An 18,571-nucleotide genomic window follows, 5' to 3' on the forward strand; every position below is an offset into this window, starting at 1 on the left:
TCAGTATTCTCCCAGTTAATTTCGTCCCAACACGATATTCTTATTTTCTTGTCTTCGTTTTCATCTGGCCCCTGCGGATTTGTTTCTTCCTTTTTCTCTTTTCGTGATAAGATTTTTACTTCTCTGTTCAAGGTGCTGCAATTGTCCTGGGTCGGTGCGTCATTCTCTTTGGCATGGGCGCTTAGCTGTGAAATCGAACGTTTATCGGGGGTTTGGTGGCCTTACCTCCACCTCTTCTATCTGTATTCGCTTTTCTTGTTCAGCTTGTTGATAGTGGTTTCTTTGTTGATAATTTGTCGGTCTATCGGTTCTCCAGTACCCGTTCCGGCTGTCGTTATTCCCTCTGTAATAGTTGTTGCCGTTCCTGGGTGAATTATAGTTATTCCCATCTTCTCTTCTAAATCTATAACCGGTTCTTTATTGAAATCTATTGTCGTTTCTTGGTGCGAAATTATCACGTGGTTCGTAATTATTGTTTCTTCGTACTGTGTCTTGTGGATTCCACCGCTTTTTGCTTTCGTTTTCACGTCCGCTTCGTCTTTTTTTGCGTCATCTTCCGAAAATATGAACTCTAGTTCCCTTAGAATACCTTTAAATGCTTCGACGTCATTGCCTCCGCGACCTACTAATGATTGCTGGTATTTAAATGGTAGCTTCATCGCGCATAATTTAATCAACTCTCCGTCACGGTATGGTACATCTAAGAATTGATTTTTGTTTGCCATTGCTTCGAAAAATTTCACGGGACTCTTCTCTCCGGAATTTTCAAAATATGGGTTCCGTAATAATCCGTACTTCACTCTGTTCTGTGCTTCGCTGGACCAATATCGTGAGAGAAACTTCTCTCTGAAATCTTCGTACGATCGACATGTCGCTGCAACATTTTGCATGATTTCTGCGACTGTTCCTGACATGTGTGCACATATAAAGTCTAATTTGTGTGCTAGCGTCCAGTGTTCTGGTAATCCTACTCGGAATTGATCAATAAAAGTTCGTGGATGTAATGAGTTTCCTTCTTGAAAGTGTTGAAATTTTCTGACTGTGAGGAAATGATCGCTGTCGTACTTCGTCATAGTTCCATATGAAATTCGCGATTCTTCGTCACTTTTGTTTCTGATCATTACTCCCATCGTTCTTTCCGGTTGTGGTAGATCCATTGGATATTGTCCACTGTAACTTTCGCCTACCCGCGATGCAGGCTGTCTGATTTCACGTATGTTACTTTCCGCCTGTGATTGGAATTGCATATGCGTAATATCTTCGTTAATTGCTTGTTTTTCCGGTCCTGTTACAGATACGGATGTGGTTGCAGACTCTGTGCTTGTTCGATCCTGTTCACTACGCTCTTCAATGGTTTGCAACAACTCTGTTCGCAATTTCTGAAATTGTCGCTTCGTTTGGGCTTCTATTTTAACTATGCGGTTATCATATCTTTTCAGCGCTGCTTTTGTGATACGTTTGTGTAACACACTGTTTTCAACAATTTCACGCGCTGTACCAGATGCTTGTCTAGTAATTACGTTTATCTGTTTCTTTAGTTTCTTGACTTCTCCGTAGGTGTTGTTACGTAATGTTTTGATCTCGTCCTGAATGTCATTACGCAATGTTTGTACGTAAGCTTGAACCTTGTCAATGTCTGTTCTCATTTGATTGTGACCTATTATTAAGTTTCCTATCACTTCTCGAGATTCTTTTGCTTCGTCTTCAATGTGACTTAGGTGTAACTGAATTTTTTTTGTTTTGTTCTTTAATCTCACGCATTTGTCTCGTGGTTTCCGCATTCTGAATTTTAATTTGGTTCGCAGTTTCTTTATTTTGCCTTGTCATGGCTTCCGTAATTTGTTGTAATAATTCTGCCTGATGGGTGGGTCCTATTACGTTTTCTTCCGACGTCCTACGCTCTGTGTTTTCGCCCAAGTGTTGGGTCGCAACCGATTGCATTGACCTCTGCTGTGACACGTTTCTGTTCGCACTCCTTGTACTCTGTGGTGAGGGAGCTCTGATTACTTGTACTATGGGTTCTACGTATTCAAGACGCAGGTTAGAATCCTCCAATTCCTGCTCCTTTGTCGTATGCTGACCTAGGTTTTCTATGCCTCGACGTACATTATCCTCGTTATGGTGCGTTATCGGTCCTATTTCTCCCCATACTGCATCGTCTGTTGTACTGTCCTCAACTCTCTGTACATTTTTATGCTGGGTCTCTACCTCAATTCGGTCAAGTTCTCGATCTGCCGTTGCTAATCTTTCCGAATCCCTTATTTTCTGTTTTAAAAGCAATTCACACGCACTACTTCGCATCAACATGCGCTCATACGATCTCACGCGTTTCATAACCTTTTGGTTCACACGACTTCACACTACCAAGACTGACAATCCATTCACTTACTTGTTGGGTCAGAACCAACTTGTCAACGATGTATCCAGCACCTGCGCGCTTGCATTGGAGAGAAAACTTAATTCTAACAATTTGCAAAATTCATAATTATTTATGCTATATGCTCTGGTAGAATGTCTTTCTTGAATACTTTTACTATCTATCGCTGCAGATACTGTTTTCGACTATGTATAACTTTAGAAAAAAAAAATTTTTTTAAAGAAAATTTTTTTTAGCAGGTTATTTTTCTGACCTAGTTAGGCACGTGGTCGACCTTCAATAATGGTTTTTTACCATACTGGCAGGGTCGCCATTTTCTAAACATTCATGATGGTGTCTGATTGTTCTATATCGTGTCTCCCTACCACTTTCGCGCAGCGACGCTCTGAGCGTGTTTTTTAGGGAATTAACTAGTTTGAACCTGGGACCTATTCGTGGTAAGGAGACGCCAGACCACACATGACATGTAGAATTCAGAAGAGTTCAGTGAGACTAGCGATGATATAACCAAATACTAAATGATCTCAGCGTCAGCTCCACTGCACTCCCTGTAAAAGAATCTTAATACTAACTAAATTTAGTGGAAAGGGTTCAAGGCTTTCCTATTTTTAGTTAGCTGCTAAAATAACGTCGAAAAAGCAGTTAAGTTTACCATTGGAAATTTTATTATAGTCACAAAACATCGTTTATAAATTGCACTATTGATAAAAGGAAATGTTTTAATACAGGATGGTAAAAACCAACTGCGTTCAACAAAAATGTGAACGAATATTCCCTAAATGGGTTTCCAAGTTCTACAATCGATCGAAGGATGACCTATGCAATATCACATCTATAATCTAGGTTTAAATTAAGTTTCACAAAAGAGAAAACTATCAAAATGGTCTACAGTGACCCTCAATTATCTTCAATTACTTATGTAACTTGTCGTAAATTACAGTGGCTGATGTGGCTTCTCAATAACTATAAAATAGAAAAATCATCGCGTTTCAGATCTTTACTTCAAGTGGCAAATGTGAACACCATGAGTTTTAATTAACGATCGACACTAGTATTACGCAAAAAAGGGTGTAAAAGATGAGTCTTCTGCAGTTCTGAGTGAAGCCTTATGCGCTCAAAAATGCGGCATCGCGTGCGTTCATTACCTTGTCGGTGTCTAAGCAGCGTCAGGGCGGCAGCGGCCGGCGCAGCAGCCATCCAGCCCGCCGACTTGGAACTAACTCTCCTCTAACTTCTCCTTACTACAATTTGCCGAAGTTAGTTTAAAAAAACTATCTGGCTATGTTTTCATCTGACCAATCAGGGTCTCAATGTTAACCTTAAGCTCCGCCTACAAAAATTCTGTCTATCCAATGAGAAACGTTATACTTTTCGTGGTGGGGCAATGTTTTTGAAGTTTGCAACGTAACAGAGACGCTAAAAAGTCTCACGCTAAAACCTGCAGCTAGTGTGGTCCTTTTAGCGTTATCGTAAGATCTATACTGCTCTTCTGGAGGGCTCTATGTTTTAACATGGGCTGGGGAGTGATCCTAATGTAACAGACACGCGAAAAAGTCTCACGCTAAAACTTGCGGGTGGTAGTGGCCCTTTTTGTGTTATCGTAAGATCTATACTGCTTTTCTGGAGGGCTCTATCTTTTAACATGGGCTGGGGGTTGTCCTTGACATACCTGAGACGCGAAAAAGCCTCACGCTAAAACGTGCGGGTTGTATAGTTGTACAGGTAGGCTCGCGTCGTGGGTGCCCAGCCCCTCTCTTTTCTAGCTTAACACGGTTCTGCTCTCGGCTTCTGTCCTCGTTTCTCCCCTCGGAACTGCGTCTGCCTCACGGTGGGAAGGTAAGACATGCATTTAGGCATTCTTGTGTTAGTCTGTGGTATTCCATTTGCTCACTCGTTACTTCGTATTACTTTGGTTAATTTAATGTCACGATTTATTCGGAGCTATGTGACATACTACTGGATTTGCTTATCATGTCAGGGTTTTCATGTAAGGTGTTGGATTTGCCTGACACCTTACAACAGACATGAAATCGTGTTACCTGACTGGTAATCACAAGAGCTGAAGTTTTGAAGATGATTGCATCGGAAGGAGTAAAGAGAAGCAGAACCCCAGAGAATAAAATTATGGTCTAAATCCCACCACACAGTGAGTGACTCAATGAACAATCTGAACCTACGTGCCCATCATCCCATACTAATTTCGAACGCCGATGCTGCGACACTTATTTCATTTGTATTAGTCCATTTATGGCGTTTTTTGATAGTTCACTGTGTTACGGCGGAAAGTCAAGCGCCGCCACGCTAGTCAGAAACGAGAATGCTGTAACGGCTGTACATCATTTGCGGGAGAGGAGGTGCAGCGAGATGCCAGGCAGGGTCGGACGCTAGCATGGCGCGGCCCATCTGCTCGTGAATTGCCTTTTCCTGATGAGGTGAAGAAGTCCGTTCTCTGAGCCTCTCGATGACCAATTCCGTCTGCTATGGCTCCCGGTGAAGAAATGTTTACTATGGCTCTCTGCGAGGAAGTGACTGTTACTTCACTCTCCGCCTCCTACTCTGTGTGAGAGCACCAGAACTGTAATTTTGGCGAATCTGGGACCATGTAGATGATTTCGCAAATCCGAAATATCCGAATAGTTTGTTCTTTAACACTCCGAACGCCAGCCTATCCGAACTCCTGTCTGTAGCAACTTTTCAGATCCGCCCTGCGGCACGTCACCGTTCTCAATGATTCTCAGTTCCAGTCTTTCAAAGCCGTCTTGCCAAGAACTTTCACTAACATTTTCTTCTCAATGCTTACGCTGAAGGCAACAGCGGCCAGTCGACACTAGACAAAACACTCTCCTGGGGAGGCGCTCCATGTTTACTGCACAATGCTGTGGTTTTATTACGCGGTACACGCCTATTGGGTGGGTGGTCTGTCGTTCAGAGAAATCTCGGTATACTTATTCGCCAAATTGCGAGGACAGAGCTAGATTGTGAACTCAGCACACAAATCCTTTCTTTCCAGAGTGTGGCTAGTTCTGTCAAAGGCGCACGCCGCCGCCCTCTGCCACAGCGCCCGCTCACAGGGCTCAGGTGGTTGGCGCTGTTACCGCGCGTGTCCAGTCAGACGCCGCGTCTCCTGAAGACAGACCAAGACGAGCAGAAATTGCAATGACCATTATTTCTTTGTCCGCTAACTCAGAATTAAAGAAAAACTTAAGAATAAAGAGAAGTTAAAGGAATCCTCTCTAATCATAGCCCACTCTCCCGCTCATTTGCACATACATCGAAACCTATTGATTAATTAAAATTATCTAATGGGTGGATTAAGTGTGCTGAGAAAAAAGGACAATGAAACACTAGCCAGACCACAGCCTAGTGTGTTTCATTGGCATCCGCCTTGCAGGACTGGTATGTCACTGAAGTAGATTACGGTGCAGTAGGATACCTGCAGATTGGTAAGGTTGAGGATAGTGTGGCGGAGGAGGGCGAACGAAGAGACGAATTGTGAAAGGAGATAGAATGAGTTAGAAACAGACGGGAGAGGGAGGAAATACACATCAAATGAAGTGGGGTTAGGGTGCCTTTCTAGTGGGGTATATTCGCGCGTTATTATTAAATGTGAAAACCATATGTGTTATTCAGTTCTTCTTTTTTATTTAATTTATAGCGTACATAAACAAAATGTGCCTTGTTTCTCAGCATATAACAGTTACTTTTAATACAATATTTTTTTTTTGCAATGAACAATCCTGCGGCCTCTGAGAGAAACCCTGCAAAAGTATTCCAATTGGACGAAAAGCTGTTTAACGGGGATCACCAGTAAAGTGTCGAGACCCTTGATAGCCAGAACAGGATTCATGCCACCACACTTCGCACTTGAGACATAGTACTCAGTATTCTGTTGGTGGATGTTTGGACTTCTCAGTACAGCCTGGGCAGTGAAAAGCTTGTGAATTTTTCGTCGACGTATTTAAGTTTTTATTTCTTTCCTTTCTCTTTCTCTTTGCTTGATCTGAATTTAACACTTTCCTCTTTGGTTTCTTCATTACTTATTCTGTTGATTGGGATTCCAGTTCCTTCTTGAATGGGGCTCCCTATACTATTTCTTATTTCCTCCCATTTCTTATGTCTTTTCTAGCAATCTTTTCTCCTTGTCATTAGAATTATTTCTTTTGGAAAAACGGTGGTACTTGACCCTGATTATGATTCATTTGATGATGTCTGTGAACATTGGCTTTGGAGAGAACCAGATTCAACTTTGAGAGCAACATCAAATTTGTCATTTTGTCTGTAGCAATCGAAGACAGTAAGTCTCCCTCAGTGAATAAGTGAAGGTCGATTTCATAATTGCCGCGTATCTTCAACGCCTTTGTTGCCTTCGTCATTGTGGCCGTCACGCCATAAGTATTTACAAACAATTCAGCAATAAATTTTTGTCTCTTTACATATGCAAAGTGAGCCATTGCTGTCATTCTTGTGAACAAAAGTCATTCATCGGCTTCAAAAGCAGCGATTCACTTGCTGTAGTTTGTGGCTCCTGTTGACAGCCATTTTAAGCACATGAATGTTATGGTCCATGCTATAGAGGACTGCTTTCAGACTCAAATGTGACGCGCTAGCGTAAAAATGTAACAATACTGATTTTTTTCTGATGGCTTTACATGTTTCGCCAAACGTCATAGCCATGTGAGATACAGATCTGAGTTCATGTACCCAGTGTCCGAACACATCATTAGTGGCCCAGAACGGCCACCATTCTCCAAACTCACTCTCATATTGTCCCAGGAAACATTACTGGAAGGATTGTAACCCATGACCCCCTGCCCCCTTGAAGCTCCCACACACAAGATACAGCCATTATCAACTGACCTCTTTTCTCTTTATCCAGATGCTATTTTTTCCATGTGATTTTAGCCGCATGTTGCAATCACTGTCGGAACTTTGTTAGGAACTGTTATAATCCCCGACTCATTCACGTCAAATATGTTATGTATTTCAAATTTATACCTCTCCATTAGCGACGAAAGATTGTCAAAGAAGATGCCTGTTTGCTGTTTGTTGGACCCCCATCACACGTCCAAGATTAGTTTTCTATAGAATCCGAAGACTAAGATTTCGTTTCTGCATGAAATTAAAAGCTCAGACTTATCGTACCGTCTAAATGTTTTTTTTTCAGGTTTTCTTGTTATATTATTCCTTACCGAGTAGCCATGAACTAATATTCTGAAATGTAACTGTTTCATACTATAGTAACACCCAAAGATCTATAGTGTTCGGCGTGTTCCACGTTCTACTCATCGTTACGAGTTCTTCCCAAACTTCCAGTTTGTGTACCCCAAAATCCTAAAAATGGATGGGATAGTGGTGTTAATTTTAAGCTCATCTTTACATAGGCAGCAGCCTCCAGAATAAAATAAAAACAAAGAGATAAAAGTATACTTGCAGGGAACGCACACCTCTTTAATGTGATTTATGGGGGCAAATTCACTTAGTCAATGCTCCCTCGCTACCTGACATTTAGACTTCCCTTTTTTCAAGCCCTCTTTTGCAATTTAGAGCATTACTTGGCAGCAAAACTTCCTTCCGGTTTTCGTTTTGTAGGTGCTAAACAGAAAAAAATTGTCTTTGAGTACTATTATCGGAGTGCAATGTTCATTAACGTTTCTTGCTCCATATCAACTAAAAAGCTGATAATTATAACGCATGGTATAATATTATGCATTGCGCCGTTTACCCCACCTGCGACGTATAAACTTGTCCCATATACACTCCTGGAAATTGAAATAAGAACACCGTGAATTCATTGTCCCAGGAAGGGGAAACTTTATTGACACATTCCTGGGGTCAGATACATCACATGATCACAATGACAGAACCACAGGCACATAGACACAGGCCACAGAGCATGCACAATGTCGGCACTAGTACAGTGTATATCCACCTTTCGCAGCAATGCAGGCTGCTATTCTCCCATGGAGACGATCGTAGAGATGCTGGATGTAGTCCTGTGGAACGGCTTGCCATGCCATTTCCACCTGGCGCCTCAGTTGGACTAGCGTTCGTGCTGGACGTGCAGACCGCGTGAGACGACGCTTCATCCAGTCCCAAACATGCTCAATGGGGGACAGATCCAGAGAGCTTGCTAGCCAGGGTAGTTGACTGACACCTTCTAGAGCACGTTGGGTGGCACGGGATACATGCGGACGTGCATTGTCCTGTAGGAACAGCAAGTTCCCTTGCCGGTCTACGAATGGTAGAACGATGGGTTCGATGACGGTTTGGATGTACCGTGCACTATTCAGTGTCCCCTCGACGATCACCAGAGGTGTACGGCCAGTGTAGGAGATCGCTCCCCACACCATGATGCCGGGTGTTGGCCCTGTGTGCGTCGGTCGTATGCAGTCCTGATTGTGGCGCTCACCTGCACGGCGCCAAACACGCATACGACCATCATTGGCACCAAGGCAGAAGCGACTCTCATCGCTGAAGACGACACGTCTCCATTCGTCCCTCCATTCACGCCTGTCGCGACACCACTGGAGGCGGGTTGCACGATGTTGGAGCGTGAGCGGAAGACGGCCTAACGGTGTGCGGGACCGTAGCCCAGCTGCATGGAGACGGTTGCGAATGGTCCTCGCCGATGCCCCTGGAGCAACAGTGTCCCTAATTTGCTGGGAAGTGGCGGTGCGGTCCCCTATGGCACTGCGTAGGATCCTACGGTCTTGGCGTGCATCCGTGCGTCGCTGCGGTCCGGTCCGGTCCCAGGTCGACGGGCACGTGCACCTTCCGCCGACCACTGACGACAACATCAATGTACTGTGGAGACCTCACGCCCCACGTGTTAAGCAATTCGGCGGTACGTCCACCCAGCCTCCCGCATACTCACTATACGCCCTCGCTCAAAGTCCGTCAACTGCACATACGGTTCACGTCCACGCTGTCGCGGCATGCTACCAGTGTTAAAGACTGCGATGGAGCTCCGTATGCCACGGCAAACTGGCTGTCACTGACGGCGGCGGTGCACAAATGCTGCGCAGCTAGCGCCATTCGACGGCCAACACCGCTGTTCCTGGTGTGTCCGCTGTGCCGTGCGTCTGATCATTGCTTGTACAGCCCTCTCGCAGTGTCCGGAGCAAGTATGGTGGGTCTGACACACCGGTGTCAATGTGTTCTTTTTCCATTTCCGGGAGTGTATACTGCGAGACTGCTGCTTTCGTCTGCACATGGAAACGCATTGCAGGAACTCCGCTGTGTTAATATATCACAAGACTTTTAGTACACAGTGGAATATATTTACGTCTCTTAAGCCCATTATTGCCTTATTTCCACAACACAAAATTTTATTTTAAAATAATTTGAAAAAATTCAAATCGCACGAGCAGCCGTTAACACCACGACAATCACTAATCGTACGGCAACATAGGGTCTCACACATAGAGTATTTCGTGCCCTGCAGAAAACATTGGACAAAGTGCCGTGCCGGAAAGGCGGGGGAGGGGGGGCGTCTATGGTCTGAGGATGTGGGAGAGGTTCCTCACCCCATATTACAGGTATTCCTGAAAATTTGTTATTGTGAAATTATAATAGCTGTGGAAACACTTGTACCATTTAAAACTAAAACGTTGACTACATGAAGTACGTAATTCATGCACGAATAGATCCCCTCCCCACTATTATCTATTGCCTGCTCATTATTTAAATTTTAAAAACTTAGGAGTATTTTGAAGGCCACTAAAAATTCAGATCACAAAGTTTCAGAACTACCTGTACAGGGTTAGGAGCCTTTATGGTACTCGGAGAAATTATCTTATACATTTTAATCTGCCGTAAAAGCGTGGTACAGAAAAATGATTTTTATTTAAATAATTATTTTTACCTACCGTTTTGAAAATTGTACCCACCACGTTGTGCACGTTGCATACCTAGACTCCGATCAAAGAATACCGTTGACCTCCTGTTGCAATTCTTGATCCGTTTAACTGCCACTACCTCCGTCCCATGAATGTTTCTTAGTCATTATGCCGCGCAGTTATATGAAAGGTGCAGTGATATGAGAAGTAAATGGGGCATATTTCCCACCCAGGTAAGTCACAGATAAAGCCTTTCGTTACATAGACCCAGTCCCGCCTGCTTATTAAACCACAGGATACGTATGTGTCTCCTCGAACGTGCGGGTGGAGGTGACACGAAGTACCTATTAAACCTAGACCTTTCACCTTGAAACACATTGCTTCTCGCACGTTTGTTGCTGCATCCGGTGGGAGCATATACACTACCAGTTAGAACACTCCGATCAAAGTTATTTCTTCCAAATACCATTGACCTCCTGTTACAATTCTTCATCCTTTTAACTGCGACTCGCTCCGTCCCACGAATGTTTCTTGGTAATTATGCTGCGCAGTTGTATGAAACGTGCAGTGACAGGAGAAGTTAATGGGGCATGTTTCCCACCCAAATAAGTCACAGCTAAGGCCTTTCGTTACATAAACACTGTCCGGTCTGCTTATTCAACCACTGGATACATATGTGTCTACTCAAAAGTGCGGGTGGAGGTGACACGAAGTATCCATTAAATCTAGTCCATCCATCAGGGAACACATTGCATCTCACGCGTTTGCTGCTGCATCCGGTGGGACCATATACACTACCAGTTAGAACATTATGACCACGTGACTAATAGCCGGTACGTTTACATTTGCCATGGATAACAGCGTCAACGTGTAGTGGCATGGATGCAATGAGGCCTTAATAGGTAGCTGGAGGAACTTGGCACTATATCTGCAAACACAAGCAACCTGATCGTCGTAAATTCCATATTGGGGGGCCGATGATCTCTAATGCCACGTACAAAAATGTGACAGATGTGATCGATCGGGTTCAGATCCGGCAACAGGGGGGGTGGGGGGGGCAGCATATCTACTGGAACTCTTCACTATGTTTCTGAAACCACTCCGTCACGCTCCTGGCCTTGTGACAGGGTGCATTATCTTGTTTCAAACTGCCACTACTTTCCGGGAAACATGATCTTCATTAATGGGTAATGTGCTCTGATAGCATACTCAATGGCCATGATGGTGCCATGCACAAACTCCACTGGACCAATGGACACCAACGTGAATGTTCCCCAAAGCATAATGGCGCCGCCGTTAGCTTGTTTGCGTCCCGCAGTGTAAGTGTCAAGGAGCTGTTTCCCTGTAAGACGGCCGGCCTCGGTGGCCAAGCGGATCTAGGCGCTTCAGTCCGGAACCGCGCGACTGCTACGGTCGCAGGTTCGAATCCTGCCTCGGGCATGGATGTGTGTGATGCCACTAGGTTAGTTAGTTTTAAGTAGTTCTAAGTTCTAGGGGATGGTGACCTTAGATGTTAAGTCCCATAGTGCTCAGAGCCATTGCTCCATTTTTGAACCCTGTAAAACGACAGATTCATGTCCTCCGCTCGAAGTGATGAAGAAGATATCGGGAGTCGTTAGACAACGTAACGTACTACCACTGCGCCAACGTCCACGTGACAAGTTCAATCGTAGTTGGTGCTGTCGTGATGTCAACATTGGCACATGCATGGCTCGTCGTCTGCAGAGGCCAATCATTATGAGTGTTTGGTGCACGGTGTGTTCAGACACTCTTGTACTCTGCCCAGAACTATAGTCTTATATTAATTTCGCCACGGTTTGAAGCCTCTCCTGTTTTACGAGACTGCCCTGCCAACGTAGTCTGACGTCTGTAACAAGGGATGGCCGCCTAACCCCACGACGTCTTGAAAAAGCTCCTGCTGACCCCGAGGATCATCACAATCTACCTTCTCCGGATTAAATCATAGCTCGTGCTACATACGCAGAGAATAGTCCTGCATCACTGGCAAGGTGTGCAGACCACTCCTCTTTACAGAAACGGTAATTGATCGGACAGACAGAGTTACAAACCAATATAGTTAACATCTGACTGATAGAGGACCCGCAAGTACAACTTAAGATTAATCAATACGCATATGACATTCCTGGAGGAAAAGCATCTAATATCAGATGATTAGCACATATTCATTAATAACGAATCATCTGAAACAAAGGTTGATGTACCCGTACATGACATATAGTAAAGAACAGATGCAGAGCAGCAGGTTGATTCCCTCCTCCAAGGTCGAGGAACACTGGCCGCGGTATAATCAAATAGAGTTGTTTTATAATTATGGGATGAACTCAGTTATTATTTGATTAATATAGCTCGGAAATTCACTTTGGATGGCGAATGTCTTGCGGTATGAAAATAACAAACCAGATAAACAAGTTACCAGATTAGTTTCAGCAATGCGCAATTTATATCTGACGACACTGTTGTCTGCAGGGAAGATTCGTCTTTGTACAATTGTAATGAAATGCAGAAACGCTTGACAAAAATGTCTACAACATGCGTTAAATAGGAGCTTTCCTTAAAAGTGGATACGTGTAGGATGATACTAATAACGAAGGGAAATACTTCAATAGTATCTGATTACGAGATTATTGGAGAATACTTTCAAAATATCGTATACTATAACTACAACTTATTACTAATAAGTGATGTGGAAGACTTGAATTTGTCAGACGTTTTACGGGATAGTACAATGTGTCTGTAAATAAATCTGATATAAACCGGTATTGTCACCTATTATACAGAGACAGTAACTAGCCAATTCTTTACAGAAAAGAACTTCCTTGTGTAAAGCGGCTTGAAACATCTGAATACTTTGAAAATAAATTAATGTGTTAAGATTATAATTTAGTGTTTGAAAAACTGTGTTATATTGTATTGTATGTAACTGGGGACCTATAAAAGACGGAGAGGCTTCGTACCGCCATAGCCCTGAGTAGTTCACAACCTCACAACAGGCTGCAGAAATCCACTCAACCCACCGCCGCCACACACCGAACCCAGGGTTATTGTGCGGTTCAGCCCCCAGTGGACCCCCCTGGGAACGTCTCACACCAGACGTGTGTAACCCCAATGTTTGATTGGTAGAGTAATTATGGTGTACACGCACCTGGACAACGTGCTTGCGCAGCAATCGCCGACATAGTGTAACTGAGGCGGAATAAGGGGAACCAGCCCACATTCGCCGAGGCAGATGGAAAACCGCCTTAAAAACCACTCACAGACGGTCCGGAACACCGGACCTCGACACTAATGCACCGAACGGATTCGTGTCTCGGACAAGCACGACCTCCCGCCCGTTAAGCTGTGCGTTAGGGCGCACGGCTAACTGGGCGGCCTTTGAAAATTTTGTTGGAAGTTGTCAAGAGCTCTGATTATGAATCACTGGATAAATGTGGTCTGGGTAATTTGCTCTGAATTTTAAGCAAGAGCAAGTTTTTCACGAATCCCAATGTTTATGATGTCATATCTCCTGAACTATGTGTTTTATAATGATATTTGTTTGCAGGTACATACAGTGGTGTATGTAGATACTTTGCACAGTGCGTTGCAAATAAAGTTAATTATAAAGAAGAAATAAATTAAGAAGTCGTGACTGACGTTCAACTTATATTGCACTACATTTTAAAGGGAAGCTACTTTTTCAGACATCTACATGTCTGTGACGCCATATCGTCTGAACTGTGTGTCGTATAGTGATATAATTTTGCAAGTGGTATATGTGGATATTGCTTGTAGACCGTTTTGGGAACATAGTTAATGGTAAAGAAGTAATATATTAAAACGTCATATCTAATACTGAAGTCATACTGTATGAACGGCGACAATGCAGTAGACGATAAACTTTTTTGCTTTCATCGTGCTGTGGAGGTGTCAGAGAGAAGAACTACAGTAGACATCGAAAATCATGTGTAAACTTTCTTCTAATTCACTAAGGGCTTTCATTCTGAAATACTGGATGAATGAAACCTGGATATTTACGCGCCACCCCTTACGCTGCCTCATGCAGCTTCCAACAGTAATACTAGGCTTATTGTGTTACATTTATAACATAATAATATATTTCTTCTTGACTAGATCAAGACAATAATTTAAAATTTTTAAATTCTGTCAATAAGTATGCGAAATATTGAAAATAAAAATGTTGTTCCCTCTGGAATGGGTTAGTTAGGCAATTGGTTAGTGATACGGGGTTCCAACAGTCACTCCCCCGAACCGCCCGCCCCCTTCACCGCCTGGTAAATGCCCAGATTCGTGACTCCAGAGTGCACCAGGACTTATCGCTCTATAGGTGGCATTATCCTGTTCTAAATTCCTACGACCTGTGAAGTACCGGAAAGAGAGCTTCACTTGGCTACAGTGGCGTTTGAATGAAATAAAAATGATTTTTTTGTGGACGGCAGTGTGCTTTGTGCCTTTTGTTCGTCAGGTTAAGCTGAGGTGTGACTTTCTGCGTTATGACCTGTCTATCCACTATAAGAGACCGTGACAGTCGACTGCGGCCATTTTAGCTGGCCGTTGTGGCCGAGCGGTTCTAGGCGCTTCAGTCCGGAACATGTTGTTGTATATAGTTCTGGCAAAGACTGTTTTCCCAGAATCGAAAAACTGACAGTTCACCTTTAATAAAATGAATATGAAAACCTTCACGCCTAAAACACGTCAGTCATGAGTCCCATGCGCAAAGTATCCAGGATCAGGCTACGAAAAAAATCAGTTATATCGCGGTAGAATCCTAAACCTTCAGTAAGTACACCCTTAGCTACATCCTAATCACACGACAAGCCTAACCGTTCCGTCCTTCGCACCAATCGCCCACCTCTGACACGAAACACGACCCCACTCCAAACCTACCCCCAACACAGCAGTAATGCATATTTCTCACCGCTTTAGTTCGAATTGTAGAAACGCTATGAAACCTCGAATTAAGTTTTCAACTTGAATGACATGAGAAAAAAATCAATCTTTTGTGATTTAGGACGTGACCTTCCAGCCGTATCAGCTACATGAACAGTGAGAAACAAATCAAATAACTTCACATCGCAATGTATGTTTACGATAAAAAGCGGAACTAATGCTTTCAATTTTGTTCTCAGAATTTTGTAAACATATAGAGATGTCTTTTACGTACATTGATGATACATGTGGTCTCACTTGTAATATTTGCCTGATTAATACAAAACAGTATATGTTTCTTAATGTTACATATTAAACTTGTCTGTTGAAAGTACTGCTTCTCTGAAAACTAGTTAATTATTAAGAATTAATTAATAATTTACTTGAGATATTTGTTTTATGCGCCATTGCTAGCAGTTTTCACTGATCGAGTCTGACGAAACTTGGTTAAAATCTGACGTTGCCATACTGCAGATATTTAATATTGACGGGAGAAACATACTTAAAAATAACAATCTCAGTGGCTGCAAAACAAAAAATTCAATTGAAGCCAATGTAACAGAGCGCTGATAAGGCAGCCGATGGGGTTACCTACCTCCTACGGCCCTCTGCTGCTCTGGCATCGACGAGGCAGACGGACGGAGGCAAGTGTCTCAACCAATGAGATGCCCTTATTCGCCACCCTATATTGTGGGCGGGACAGGGCGTGGTCTGGGCGTAGGCTACAGCCACAGACCTTCTTTGATGTTATGTTCTCCTAACACAGGGCCGGGTGCGTGTGCTGCCCGTGCGGCTGCCCGAAAAAGGCCGAAGACTTCCGAAAATACACGATCGACAGCTGACTCCCGCTTTTGAGACACGTTAGTTTTCTTACTGTTGTCGTTATTCTTCAAGTGCAAAGCAATGAATACTTACGACACAATATAACTCGTGATAATATTTTCGAAAGTTTAGCCTCCCAATCTTGTGTTGCACAAAACTGCCATCGAATAAAAAATTAATGACTGTTAGCTCATAAAAATTCTACAGAGAAGAGAAGCAAACGAATTAATGCTACTGAGTGTGTTTTTATGTGCCACCTCGTCATATAAGTTTTTGCAAGTAAAACAGCCATGTTGTTTTCCTGTCAGTGACAGCGAGTGAAATTTGAAGTTTGATTTTTTTCTCCCTGTGCGACCAGCAGGTACTTCGTGTCCCACCTTCTTCTGAGCACTAACATGTTGTTCCACCAGAATTAAAACAACCAAAGATAGGTACACACCAGCACGCGGTGGAAAAACAGGTGATCGTTCGCAGTTCAATAGAGGTACAACACGGATATAAAGAAAGAAAACAAACAATAATGATTTTCTATTCATAATCCCGTCTGAAAAGGCTGAAAGAAATTACAAACAGTACGAATCGTTCCAAATTCTGTCGTTCAGGTGAAAATAAGACATGTCGAAGAGGTCAGATGGGTGGCTGTGCGGTAATCAAGAAAAAGTTAATAAAATGTCACTTTCAACGACGTAATTTCCCACTTAAAAGTACACCACAGACATATTGCAATAAGGAATAAAGATAATTTTTACTAAATATCTGTTAACAAAATACATGTAGGCTTATTGAGGAGTGTTAACTTCAGAGCTGGTCCACTATAATCTCCGTGTTTGCGATGAGATTACTGGTCATTAAACTCATTCCTCCGGCAGATGAATGTCAATTGACTACTCCTAAACTTCGATTTTGTTAATTTCATCGTTGAAAATGTGGAAATTTGCGGTAACGTCTTATGGGACCAAACTGGGGTGGTGATCGGTCCCTAAGCTTACACACTGTTTAATCTAACTTAAATTATCTTACGCTGAGGACGACACACACACGCGTGCCCGAGGAAGACTCGAACCTCCGACGCGGGGAGCCTCGCTTGAAAAGTCTCTGTTAGATTCCTCAGATAGCTCACAGCTTTTAACCCTCTTTTATTGTCTATCAGCACCGCTTTCACATAACAAATTAAAGCAACAACATTACACGCTTACCGTGACAAGACGCCTCAGACCTCGCCGCTACCCCCGCGCAATTTGATCTTTGAAGAAAAACTTTCACACCAATATATGCTCCCAGACTTACTCCAGACCTTAGCAGCTATTCGGAACAACTGTGGGAACTGTTCTCAAGGGAGATTCATGTAAATTATTTCAATATTTTTTGCAGAGCGAAACCTTTCCCTGAGTATGCTACTGTAATGAAACGCGAAAAGATCCAACTGAATTTCAGAAGGTGCACTTTCAACGTTGATTGCAACAGGAGTTGCAAAACAGTAAAATAAAGATCAAATATTGCAGAGTCGTAATAAATTAGTCAAAATCTTCATTCATTGTTATTTTCGTACGTTTATTTCATGTATTATTAGAGCAACGTTCTAAAAGTGCTGAAATGACGCTGCTGAAGGTTATTTTATTCGCAAAAGTAGTTTTCGTTTATAGCCCAAAAGGTCCGGAACATCGGTAATGAATTTACATCTACCCTGCAAAGTTGTACGCAATACATTCAGATGCTTCGTAGTGTAGGTTAGGAACGCAATATCAAATATGCGCTGGAAGTGATCAAACACTTTTACTGGGGTACCATTCATGTCCATGAATAATGCTACATACTTATACATGTTGTAAACACATTCTAGATCAACGCGCTCTTTTCACTACTTCGAGAGCTTTGAATAGGTAACTCTCAATGTACCATAATTCTGAATAACATGAGCCTCTTCTTCTTAACATGTTACAAGGAGAAGGTAAAACCGACGGCAAAATCACATATTCTTACGTATAATAGCAACATTTTCAAGTAATGACATATATCAACATGAACGTTCTTCCTTATTTCTTACCAGTTTTAGCTCGAGATCGTTGGCCTTCCTTTACTCCATATCATAGGTTATCAGAAATTTCTTAAGAAGGAGCTGAAGATTTCTCTTCACATTGTACTTCTTCAACGTCGATTAAACAGCAATACAAAACGGACACTAAAGCCTGCTTTGTGTTTCAATAAAAAAAAAAGAAAAACAATATTCTACTATGCTGAGTTAAGGCATAGGGATTCGTCCGATTTTCGTTTTGAGGGTCTTAATTCATCGTGAGCTGTTATCCTCTTCGTAATTTTTTTTCCTAGCGTGAACGCGAACACTACCGACACTAAGTTAACAGGCAGGTCTTGCCGTACACGCATCAGTAACAAGCGAGAGAAGATAACAGGGTGGTGGATGGGAACTGCTGCATGACAGCGCCAGCGGACAAGCAGTGTACGCCCCCACATGAGCCCACTCTCACAAAAGCGCATTTGCCTAACCTTATCCGAACAGCTTGTAGTGTCCCGGCCGCTTGGCGATATGATGGGTCACACGAGTTAAAAATATGCCAGTAGAAGCCAATTC

The sequence above is a fragment of the Schistocerca gregaria genome, chromosome X (assembly GCF_023897955.1).
Source record: "Schistocerca gregaria isolate iqSchGreg1 chromosome X, iqSchGreg1.2, whole genome shotgun sequence".
NCBI classification, from domain to species: domain Eukaryota; kingdom Metazoa; phylum Arthropoda; class Insecta; order Orthoptera; family Acrididae; genus Schistocerca; species Schistocerca gregaria.